Raw genomic sequence first — 13,172 nt, 5'->3', positions numbered from 1 at the left:
CTTTCACAGCCTGAATATTAGACACAGAAGGAATGGCTTTTCTGGAGAGTGGATTCCAATAATGGATAATTAGCTGTGCTGTTTCTTCAAAAAAAAAGTATCTGTTCTTTCTTGACCACATTTAACTGAAGTGTAACTGTCCAGTTTGTCCATTCTTGGAAAGACTTCCAAAATCCACCATCCAGGATATGCCACACTAGAAAATTGTTTGAAAACAATTAAACATGTTCTGGTGATATGCAAAATTCTCTTTGTTACGAAATTTTCCACACTATTCTTAGATTTAAAAAAAACATTGCATTTGCACAGAATGGAAGGAGCTTTGCTTGGGCAACACAATATAGTCTTTCCTGTATCTTTGAAGCAATGTTTGATTTACTGTAATCTTCACATGCCGCCTCAGTACCCCTTGGTAAATTTATCCTTATCAGAAAAAACGGAGTTATAGCTGACTCTGCCTTGCTTTAATAATTATAAGTAATGCCACTGGAGAGAAATGTGGTGTGTTGACTAGACACAGTCATGGACAGGGCTTCTCTGATACAGAGAAAGGGAATGTATGACCCTTTAGAGGATGTTGGCCTCCCACATCTTATCAATCGTTGTCAACATGGCCACTTGGCTAGTCTTAAGAGGTAACAGAAGATGCAATCCAATTCTCTCTCAAGGGGTTCGGGTTCTCCACCTTTGGGAAGCAGGCCTATGGGGAAGAAAAGTCTTAAGCAAACAACAGGAGGTGCTACATGTTGAGATTGAGCAAAATTGACTGAACCTGGACTGGGTATCAACAGTACAAGAAAGACAAGCTCAGGGATAGATCTGGGAAGCCTAGGCAAGATAACATTCAGCTTTTAGAGCGAAGGCAAGGGATTATGAACAGATAAGCTCTGTGTTTTGGATCGTTGTCACTGATAAATCCTGTACTGTTAGCAATTGGATTTTACTCAGGGCTGATATTTTAAAATGCTTTTGCATTGCTGCATAAGCCACCTCAGTGTGACATGCTGTTTCATGATGCCCTACCCATAATAACTGGATGACAGGTATGCCATTCTGTCGCATAGCAAACCAGAACGCCATCATCTAAAGCACCGAGATAATAGATTCTTGTCTCAGTGGTTGTATTTGTTCTTGTTTTTTTGGCACCTAAAATTTATGTTTAGGTATTTCATGAAAAGCAAGTTCTGTTCTCTGGTAAGGTTTGTCAAATAAGGGAGAGAAGCAGAGATAAATATGTCTTTGGCGCACTCCCCCTCCCCACCCTGATATCCAGTTGGTGTTGCCCAAACCAATTTATTGTAATCCATAAAAACAACATTTAAATTCCGTTCTAAAATTATTTTTGAAAGGAACCACTAAATGCAGGTCCAAAAACATGGAGAAAAGCACCACCATCAGGTGCTTATCAAAAAAGGAGGTAGAAGGTGACTATTTGGAGGTTTCGGATTCTACATCATAGGATTTAACAGCACCAGGCCTCTAACTCCCTACTGATTTGAGCCATTGTGTATAAGGAAAAATAGCATAAAGAAAATGGTTTACAGTACTTGAGAGCCAGAGAGATGCCTCTCAGAAGATTTTACTCAACTTCCTTCTATTCAGGCTTCATTTCCTCCTTCCTACATTTATCTAGAGATCTTAAGTCTGCCGGAAACTTTCATATTGTGCTTTGGACATGACCCTTACCATGCTACCTGTCTCATTATGAAGCATAAGAGTATTGACACTCATTCATTGCCTGTTTAGAAACATTGGTGAGAATCTTGCTGGGGTGTACATGGTATAAATAAAAAATTGCATATAGCCAGTCGGTACAATCCAGACAGCTGTCTGCCATGTGCTCAGACATGCTGGAGGCATGCCAGGTGGAAAAACTACTTGTGTGATTCCCCTTATATGTATGATATTTTGTAATAGAATTTTGGCCACTGGAAAAATCCCAGTTCGCGCAACTCCTTGTTATTTGTAAATAAATAAATAAATAAATAAATAAATAAATAAATAAAGAAAGAAAGAAAGAAAGAAAGAAAGAAAGAAAGAAAGAAAGGGGAGTATGTGGAAGAGTTTCTTCTGTATAATGCCTATGATAATATTTGTTGATGCCTCTTCTTGGAAGCCTTGGATTTTGCAATCTGCATTGCTTCTGATGAAACTCTCACCCTAGATGATGCTTGCATGCTGCTTTATTTATTGCACACACACTTGCAACCAACCAAACAGATGAGCAGCAACAAACAACTGCCACCAACTGACAAAAGAGTGGTGGGGCTCTTCTTGAATTTAAAAAATTAGAAAGAACAATTGGTAAGTGCTGGATAGATAATCACCCCATCCTAGAAAAGTCCCTCCAACTCACTCAAACTACAGACATCATGGTAGGTTTTAAATTAAACTCCACTACACACCAACCCCCTAAGCCATGGTGTAGTTGTGTTTTCAGTTGAAATGTTGACCACCTCTCTGCTTCTTTAATTCACACAATTGTTGGCAATTTTTTTTTAAAAAAAGCCAATAGTTGTGATACGTTTCAGAATGACTTAAACAGCTGCTTGTCAGGGCGCTGTGCCAGACCCAGCAGTGCTTCAAGCTGACTGTGGTGGAGCCTGCTGTCCTATTCTTTCCTGTAACCTTTTGTCACTTTTTGATTAAGCTTAGAAACAAGAGGGAAAATGCCACATCCATTCACTTTGTACAATTCACTTTGTATTTTAAAAGGAGGGCACTTGGTGATATCATAGTCTCCATTATTATCTCTTTAATACCTAGCATGCCCCCCCTCCCACTCCCTGATATGTGTATTGCTTTCTAGAGTGCATTGAAGAGAGTCAAAGGCAACAGGATTTTTTTTGGTTAGTGTAATGATTCACTCAGGAAGTTGGTCTCACAGTTTGGTTAATTCCAATTAAGTTTTTAATTACAGAAATTTTAGTAAATGTGATTTCTTGATTTCAATACACAAAATTGCAAATCTGTGGCATTCCAGATGTTTTTGACCAGAGGTTGCAGAATCCCTTAGCATTGATCGGGGTGGCTGTAAATTCTGGGGGGAAACTAGGTACACAAAAAGCTGCCTTACACTGAGTCAGGCTATTGGGCCTTCTAGCTCAGCATTCTCAACTATGATTGGCAACTTTTTTTCAAAATCTAAGGAAGAATTCTTTTCCTAGACCTACCTGGTGACAGCTGGTATTTTGCAGTTGCTGCTTACCCACAAGTATTGACTAAGCATTTGACATAAAAGAAGATTGGGAAGACAAGGCCTCTGTTGTAGAGTCTTGATCCTGGATTTAAGATCGAATCTCTTGGAAAACACTGAAAATAGTTTGATTGCAGTGCTATGTTCATGGTCAACACAGAGCTAATAAAGTGATTCACAAATTGAATTGGGAAGGATTGACATGGTGTGATTAAGGTGACTTTGGCAGGGAGATTTTGAATGGGCTTTGTAGGGTATGAAGGGAAGAGATGGAATGAGACTTCTGTATTTGAGAAGCTTCGATGCCAAGTACTTCAACTGAATTGGGATGCTAAAATTTGACTTGAGTAGATCTGTGCAGCTTCTAGGCAGCCTGTGAGGAAACAGGGGTTTGATGATATCATGATTTGAATAGTTTATTGAATGACCCATGTTCCAACACTTGGCTCAGTATAGGTAAATTTTCAGAAGCTTTTTACATGTAAGTTACAGAAACTATGCACAACTAGGGATGTGCACTGGCCCCTCCATTCGAACTATGCCTGAATAAGTGCACAAAATTTGGTGTCTAACTGGCCCTGTGCCCTTTTGGAGACACTCCAGACCTAGTCCTTGTCCAGATCCATGCTGGTGTTTGAATGTTTCTGGATTTGTTCTTGCAAATGGGGAAAACAAATGTGACAATACTATCAGAATAATTTGCAGCAGATTTACTTCCCCACCTGCAGCTCAGGGAATGGAAGCAAAAGAGAAACAGGAGACAGCTGTTGTGAACTTTGGCAGTGGCACCATTGCACCAACAAGAGAAATCAAGGGAGGGACAAAGATAGATCTGAGCATCCTAAAGTTAACTGCTCAGATTTCCTAAAGGAATGCAGGCATTCATCTTTGAACACATGTGTGTTCAGTCCTTAACAAGCAAAGTTGAAAGGGGATGGGGACAGGATTCAAGTGTGCCAAACCTAGGCACTCTGCTGCAATGGAGGTTCCTCACTTTAAACTGCAGCTTTGAAATCAATGTGGACTATAGATGCTACAAGTCAGTGATTTGACTTAGAGAGCCTCAGCAATTGGAGAGTTCAGCAAAGGCTTGAGCCTTCATAGGTGGGCGAAGCTGTGGGTCTGCTCCCTTGGTGTTAGTTCAGCATCTTTCTTTTAAGGTACTGGTACACCTTGCGATTGCCTTGGAAATGCAGAAACAGCTGTGATTTCAATTCATGATTATACATTTGTCTGAAGACAGTACCCTTCCCAGTATTAATCAAATTAGGTGCAAATCAATTTGTACTTCATCACAGTTCACCACAGCCTCAGAATGGCTGTTTGCCAACAGTTAGTCCTTGCATGAGGTTTGCCATGAAGTTTCTTCCAGTGGTCCCCAACCTTGGGCCTCCAGATGTTCTTGGACTACAACTCCCAGAATCCTTCACCATCACCTATGCTGGCCAGGATTTCTGGGAGTTGAAGTCCAAGAACATCTGGAGGCCCAAGGTTGGGGACCACTGCTTTAGACCATCACTTATTTACTGCTGGTCTGCAACCGTTATAAAATGGGACTGTTTAATAGACCATTGTTGAGTCAGATTGCACTTCTGATATCAGGGTCTATTATTAATGCCTTTTAAACATTTTTATTGTTTCAGAGCGAGGAGGGCTTATGGGAAGTTAATTTGTTATGGTCTGGGAAAGGGGTGGAGGCTCCAATCACGAAACTCACTGTCAAGTCAGACTTCAGTTGCTCTGGTGACTTATCTCATGTTGATTTTTTTTCAATGACTCAGACCCGACTCACGACTTGGAACCCACCCACCCACCTCTCTTCTTTTCTGGGGAAAAAAAGCTTGTGATTAATAGGGATTCAGGCTTGGGAATCAGGACTTTGTACCAAAGACTTGGGACATGGACCATCCCTGGTCTGGAACAATAAGGACATTAGCAAATAGGTCTAGGATAGCCATTTGCATACCATCAAAACCTAAAGCAAAAACGTGCTGCTTACATATACCACCCCATAGTGCTTCAAGCACTTTCTGGGTGGATTACAACTTAATTATCCAGGCTACACATTGCCTACCCCTCGCCAGCTGGGTATTCATTTTACCGACCTCGGAAGGATAGAAGGCTGAGTCAACCTTGAGCCGGCTACCTGGGATTGAACCCCAGCTCGTTCATTATATAAAGTTCATTATATGTATAGATGTGAAGTTAGAAATGACTTACATTTTCCTATACTTAAATTATAAAAATAAATCAGAAAGCTACAAACAGGCCAATTTTCTTTTGACCCCAAACAGAAAACTAGAAACAAATATCAGAAGGGGCAAGGAATCAAATAATAGTAATAACTACTAAAAGAAAAGCCCAACGATCTGGAAAAAAAAACTGTACACATGCTTAAATTAAAGGTAATCAAATGTCCAGGTAAGCATCAATAAATAACTGTGGTCTTTATACAATGAATTCAAGTTGCTGAATACCTTCCAGTATTGTAGTATCAGTAATTTTAACACTATTGTGGAAAATCCATTTATGTTGACTATTTGTTAATTTCCGTGAGACAGATACACAATTAGCTGGCTGGATAGCTCAGTGAGTTAGGTATTTGCTTGTGGGCCTGGAGGGAGTTCAATTCCCCACTGTGTCTTCCCAGAGAAGAGTCAGCCTGTACAGCCTTGGGCAAACTGCACAGTAACAAAGTGCATCCAGAAAAAGGCACTGGGGAGCCATTTCTGAGTAGTCTGTTCTTAGAAAACTTTGAAAAGGCTTTCCATAAATCAGGAATTACTTGATGGCACATTGTTTGTTTGTTTGTTTGTTTGTTGTTGTTTAAGTAGTTTAGCTTACTATGTATATCTACATAATTTAAAAATTGCCCTAATACAAAATTAGTACACGTAGTTTTTCCTTAAGAAAGAAGAAACGATTCTATATAGCTAGTTACAACCATAACTATTTTTGTATTTTGCAGTGCAGTTTTTATAATTTAGAATGAATTACAACCCGCCATTCAGGAATGGGGGAGATTGTAACCAGCTTACCTCTCTGCCTGCTGCCCAAGTGCTCACTGTGGGCGGGCACCTTCCAGGTCCTTGATCTCTTTCTTTCTGATTCGTTGCTTTTGAATCAGGATTGGACCAGGCATCCCTTCCAATGGAGGACAACCTGAAAAGGAAGATTGTCATCTGGCAGCCCTTCAAATGGAGAACTGTTCTCCCTAAAAGAGCATATGTGACTGCTTTGAGTGGGTTTGTTGACCCAACATTGCCTGCCAGCGTTGTCAAAGCAAAAACACTCACATTATGCATTTGATGGTAGATGGTTCTTCAGACGTGTCTTCTTCTTCTTCTCCAGGGGTTCTCATATTGTGCCAACATGGCAGAACATGGCACCCACACCTCTTCTGCCTGGACTTCTGGGAACCCTCCTACTTACAACCCTATTCTATGCCCTGTGGAACATGTGGATTTGGGAATTAGTGAGCAATCAACCCCACTGGAGCAGCCACCACCCTCCCCAGACCTGGGTGATGATGATGATGATGCTGAGATGGAGCCCGCACCTGACCCAGATGTACCCTACCCTGATTTGGCCCCTGTGGTTTTCTTCTGCTTGAAACAGACTACGAGCCCTCGGAGCTGGTGTATCAAGATGGTGTGCAATCCATATCCTTTCAAAGCCATGAATTTTGCTTTTTAGCCTTCCCTCTATTTCTTCTTTGCCTTCCCTTTCTCCTCCTGCCCTTGCAGAGCACCTGACAGGTAAGAGATGGCATCCCTTACATATTTAATAAATCGCTTTGTTCCCTGCTTGCATTTAAACAGCACCTTGGCTGTTACAGTTTGTGATCAAAAGGAGCTGCTTGTGAAAAAGAAAACTTCAGAGAGAGCTTCTGTCGGTTAGAATAAAGAAAACAGAAATGAGGGCCATGGAGAAGAGAGAGAGAGTCTGGTGTTTAAACTTTATTTTCCATTCATTTCTCTCTTTATTTTTCTGTGCTATGAAAGGCATGATGGTGTGACTCTTTGAAAGCCACAGAGCAAAGGTGAGGGTGATGTTAACTTAGTTCCAGGAGAACTTCATTGTGCTGTGTATGCATTTGGTATTCTTATATAACGGAGAAGTATATTCCACAGCAGCCTCTCTCCTCCTCCACCCTTTAGCGTTTTCCAGCTGTTTGGGATTGCAACTATGGTCAATTTCCCAGCAAACCCAATGGTTACAGCAGATGATATGAGTTGTAGTCCAAAACAACTGGAGATGCCATGCTGTGGAAGGTTGTTGTAGAGGATTGGGAATTTCAGATTGTGCAGTGATTAGATAGCTTATATCTTACATGTGTCTGATATGAATATGGTCTGAAATTTCTTTAGAACAGACCAGTGCCAGTGCCTTTGTTACAGGCCACAGCTGGAATCAGCCAGTTAGAAACAGCTGGAAATGTAGGTGTGCAATAAAGAATATTTGCAGAGATAAAGCTGGTCACTGTTGTAGATGGAATGAAAACATTACAGCTAACATTAAACTTCTAAAATTAAGTTTGTGGAGAGTACTTTGTCTGGCCATACTATTCACTGCCTTTCTCCATTGCTGGATACATGGAGTGTATCTGAACTAACACAGGAATTGTTATCATTATGCGTGTACTGAATTAACTAACCACACACTTCATTGTCCTTGAAAGATTCAGTTTACGGTTTTAAAAGAGCTTGGAACAGTTTCCATTTCTGGAATTCAATGGGCTAGAAGTGCCCCAAAGCTAAAAAATGTCACTCCAAAAAGTAACTTTTCAAAACTCTGCTTCCCTATCAAACTCGCCCTTGGGAATTATCTTGATTTTTTTTAAAAAATATGAGCTAAGCTTTTTGCCAAAGAAACCTATGGCAGGGAAGTCAACTGCATGGCCAGCTCCATCCTCTTTAAAGGGATGCGTCAGGAGCAAAGTCTTAATCTGTGATCTTAAGTAGCAGCTCTTTTTATTGCAGATTTCCCTGCTGAATCATTCAGATTGCATACAAGGCAGGTGCAGATCAATACAGACATGGTCTCATAACTATAGTGATATCATGTTCTAGAGTTCCATACCACTCTGCATTCATCTTTGAAACCAGATGGTGTTTTATGGGTTTGTGGTCTATACATCATATGTTTCACTGTTATCCTACTTGCCATGCAGACAGTGAGAATTCACAGCTATGGAAATTATACTTGAGGCATAGTGAGAGGAGACTATCTGCTAATAGCAGCAGTGATGGCTGTCTGTACCTAGCTTCCATGAACAACCTCAGAGGACTGTGTTGTAGAGCAGGAGTTCTTTCCCCTCGGCTATGCATGGAAACATAATCTTCAGCAGGAAAGCATATTTCTTCCTTTTGTTCTTTTTGCACCAAGAATTTGGAAAAGCTACTTCTGTGGACTATGATTCCCTCAACTAATATGGCCAATGAAAACTCTGGAGAGCTTAAATTTTTGTATGTGGTAATGATTTGCCTCTGGGCTTCACGTGGGCGTATGCGCCTATGGGCTTCGTGTGTGCTTGAGAGTCCCAATGGAGATGAATTAATTGCCTGCTAGGAGTGACTGAATGTTAATGCCATTTGCCTTCTGCATGCATAATTAAGCAACAGGATTTCAGCCTCCATAAGAAAAAGTATGTGTGCTGCCACTAAGCTATGGCTCCTTCTGCAAAAGAAGAAGAATAGTTTCTTTTCACTTCATAGTTATTGATGACTGAAATCTTGAGTTTGAGGAGCATAAGCTGACAACATATAAAAGAACGGGCCTGGGTAGTCTTACTAGTCTTTGAAAAACTAAGCACTCTTCCTAATTGTGTGCTGCTGAGCACTGCTTTGTTCCTTTTGTTTTCTTTAACCCCAGCAGAGGACACTTTATGTTGTGTCTGCATTCAAAGATGACATATCTGTTGTCATTTATTCCCTTTTCCACCTGTCATTCACACTGGACTCTGGGTCTTCTCCCTCTTCCTTCCCTAACTACAGTGTATCATTGCAATACTCAGAGTGACACAGCACTGATCCAATATTTTTTTAAGGTAATGCTAGTTATTCAGTGTTGAAGTGATTTAATGCAGTCTTGCCAAAAGCTACAAGGAAGTGAAGACGTTGCATCAGGGATATAAACCACAACAGAAAAGAGGACAACTGCAGTTGTCAGATATTTTAGCTGGAATTCTTCACCTCGGCTTGGACAGTATGTGTGTGTTAGCTATTTATTAGTTACATTTCTATCCTGCCCTTCTTCCACTGAGTTCAAGGTAGCTATGGTCCTGAACTAAGAAAAGGAAAACAAAATGGAAGAAGGATTACTATTGTGGATATAGAAGAGCATGGGCAACTTGAGATCAGAATGAAAGAACGGCAGGGCAAAAGGACAGTAAATCTGAGGAGAGGTCTGTCCCGCTGGCACTGCACTGTACGTATATGTCAGCGAGGAGATGCCCATCAGCAGTGTGAAATGTACTGGCCAAAATCCTGTTGCTTAGTGTAGTACATCATCCTAGAGTAGGCCCACTGAAGCAGTGGGAATTGGTGAGTCATCTTCTCTGTAAGCTGCATTGATTCAAATGGGCCTCCTCAAAGTGCAACTTGCTTTAGCATACGAAGTCCCAACTTGAGTAGGGCCTTTTGAATCAACAGAATTTACAGAGAAGTTGATTCAGCAAATCCCCACCGATTCAGTGGCTTACCTCTAGCGAGATTTACTATGTTAAGTAATAGGATTTCAGCCAGCTGTAATATTGTAGATACCTATGAGAGAAGTGAGATAATTAAGAAAAAAAGTATTTTAAAATGATTTTTAAAGCACTTTCATAGCCAGAGGAGAAGAAAGCATCCAAATTTGACTGTGATTTGAGTGGGGAAAAAATCTGGACAAGAAGAATATTGTTTGGAGTCTGCACATTATGCTGATGATATTAGCATCAAAACCATGTCCTATAGCAAAGTGAATTATGCATTTGCAAGAGCCCTAGGTTCTTTTATTAAAATGTTCAGTCTGATAGTGTTTATTTTATAAATTCAAAAAAATAGGTGCATCAAACCATCCCCTTGCTCTTTCTTTTTCTCTGCCCCAAGCCTCCATTCTTTAATGCTGAATAGTCACATTTGTGAATCAATTGTGGATCAATGGATTCTTCAAAAGTCTCCTGCAGCCAGGTCTCTCTAGAGATGTAAAATAGTTCGTGTATTATGTTAGGCCTCTTTGCATAAGTGAGATGCAATCCATTATGTAATACGGTGCTATTATGCAGTATGTGATCCAGTAATTTAACCAGTTCAGCCATAGCAGTGTCTAATATCTTTACCTTGTTGGATATGAATCTGAGATCTACAACCTACTTAACTGATGATGAGAAGAGACCCACAGTATTTTATGCATGTCTGATGTGTTCCAAGTGGACCAAACTGGCATTAGCGACTGGATAAGTATCTTTTATTTCTGTGTGTGCCATAAATGGTGTTCCCCTGACTAAGCAGACCCCTCGACTACATTTTATACAAAGAAGGATAGGCTTTTCAAGATGGTTAGATGGCTTTTAGAAGGGTGCTTTCGTCCACTTAAGCCTGGATTAAATGTATCCTTTACGAGTATGCCGTAATTTGTTATGTGCTCTCAAGTCAGAAGTGACTTACAGGAACCCTAACGGGGCTTTCAAGGTAAATTAGATGTTTAAGGAGTGGTTTTACTGGTTCCACATTCCCAGTGAGTTTCCATGGCTGAGCAGGGATTTGAACTCAGGCCTCCTAGTTGATTACTCTGTCCACTATACCACACAGAGTATCCTGGGCCATAATTTGGAGCATGGAAAATATGACTAAGATACACCAGTCTTTGAGACTAACATTTGGATTTGAGGATAGAAAGCCAAAGTCACCAAGCAGAAATGTAAACCAGGCGTGTGAATTCTGCAGATACTTTCCAACAGTGAAAGTTCACAGCTTTCCCATTAGTTCCACTACTCCCACCCCAGTGTTCTGTGTCCCCGATGACTGGTTTTCCCCCTGTGCTGGTCGTCTCCTCCCTCATTCACCTCACTGCTCACTGCCACTGTTGGGAAGTTTGGTTGTATTGATTTCACCATTACTTCCATCCAGTTATTGCACTTAAAGGGGCAATATTTCTAGCTTGTGTCATTTGTAACTTGTTGGGTGTGTTGATTTTTTCTTTTGCATTATCATGTATCATTATCCAAGCCAATTTTTGGAAATATTTATTACAATATATATTATTGTGTGATGAAGTAAGAGAAAGAGAATTGTCAGAAACTGAGTGAACTGCTTGGTTTTTTGATAGAGAGAAATGATCTCATAAGTCCTATTCACTTGTTACCCAACCGGTTCCACAGAAAGGCACACCGCCACCACTTTCTCTGCATGAAGAACAATGTATCTGAAGAGGAGAAGGGCTCTCCTTGTGTGTAGGCTCTATATGCAAGCAAGAACCCTGTAATATCTGGGGTTCTTGTTTACCTGGAGAGCCTACCAGTGATCAAGAATCTCTCATTCTGAGACACAGCATTCTCCATGTGAAAAAAATGGCAGAGGGAGAAAGGATGGGACAGGTGAGTTCTGTGAACCAGGTAAGTAGAGCTGAATAGCGCTATAGTTGCAGTTTATGTGAAGCACTTAACAGAAGAGTCTACCATATGCCTATGTTCAGGTGGTATTTATTAAATATTTGTTTATTTCAAACATTTATAGACTGCCTGACTTAGCGCTAAGCACTACTCTAAGCAGTTTAAAACAAACAATAATCCATAATCCCCCCAATCAATATTCACAACCACAAATAAGACATACATCAATTAGTAAAAGCTAATTGCCAGTTCACCCAACTAGAGCTCTGGGAGAATGAATTTCAATGTAAAATCAATCCGGATTTAAAGTTTGACCAGTACAGTCCATATCTTTATATTTCTGTTATCTCGTTCTGTGCCATCAAATTGGAATTGACTTATAGTGACTCTAAAAGGGCTTTCAAGGTAAATGAGATATTTAAGGAGTGGTTGCATCACTTCCACTCCCTCCCCCATGAACTTCCATGACTGAGTGAGGATTTGAACCCAGGACTCATGAGACCTGGTCCATCACTCTATCCTCTACACCCATGGTCTCCAACCTTGAGCCTCCAGATGCTCTTGGGCTGCAACGCCCAGAAGCCTTCACCGCCACCTCTACTGGCCAGGATTTCTGGGAGTTGAAGTCCAAGAACATCTGGAGGTCCAAGGTTGGGGACCACTGCTCTACACCACACTGGGTATCATTTTGTGTTTCTAGATGTTAGCATTTCAGGACAGGATCTTAGTTTGCAGCCAAAGGAACGGGATCATTTACTTATAGTTGTTTGAGATGGGCATGAATTGCTGGCTCTGTGTTTCGTGCTGGCTCATTTAGCAGCTAAACAGATGTTCAGTACTTCAAAGCTCCTCCTTTTCTGGTGGGCACCCACTCAGATGCAGCGGACTGGCTTCCCTGCCCTGTCTCCTCCAGATGCTGCCTCTGAGTGGGCAGTCACCAGAAGAGATGGAGCTTTGAAGAGCTGAACACCTTTTCACAGGCATGAATTGCTGAACTGACAATTCATGCCCATCTCTGTTTGATATGCATTACAAAAGACCCCAACAGATTCCTATGATGAGATACTGCTGAAAGCTAAGTATCAGTGGTCCCAGCTGAGGCTCTAGGGAAATTTATTTCATTTCATTCCACTTGTTTTATTGTTTTCAAATCCAAACTTCCTCCCAGTACGAGAGTCAAAGTGGCTGATGCAAAAATTAGAATAGATTCAGCTAAAATACAGTAAGTTATAATACTTAAACATAAACAAGTTATCACATTAAAAACAAGCTCTGAATTTTTTAAAAAATGAAAATCATTAAAAATCACAGTAAAGAAATGCACAGCACCTACTGTTCAAAAGCCCTTCCTCAATACCAGTTCAGGAGCAAACGCCTGTTGGG

The 13,172-nt window shown here is 40.8% G+C and overlaps 1 long non-coding RNA gene across 1 annotated transcript in view; it reads left to right on the top strand.

Annotated features, from left to right (window-relative positions):
* The window catches only part of LOC144583092 (uncharacterized), a 31,955-nt gene extending 22,413 nt beyond the window's left edge, over positions 1 to 9,542 (top strand). Inside the window, exon 2 of the long non-coding RNA XR_013536684.1 lies at positions 6,548 to 9,542. This is a non-coding gene — a long non-coding RNA (uncharacterized LOC144583092). The remainder of the gene's footprint in view (positions 1 to 6,547) is intronic.
* Positions 9,543 to 13,172: the final 3,630 nt, after the last annotated feature.

Source organism: Pogona vitticeps, chromosome 5 (assembly GCF_051106095.1).
Source record: "Pogona vitticeps strain Pit_001003342236 chromosome 5, PviZW2.1, whole genome shotgun sequence".
In the NCBI taxonomy this organism is placed as follows: Eukaryota; Metazoa; Chordata; class Lepidosauria; order Squamata; family Agamidae; genus Pogona; species Pogona vitticeps.
The sequence above is the reverse complement of the archived record's forward strand: the minus strand, read 5'-3'. Positions and strand labels throughout refer to the sequence as shown.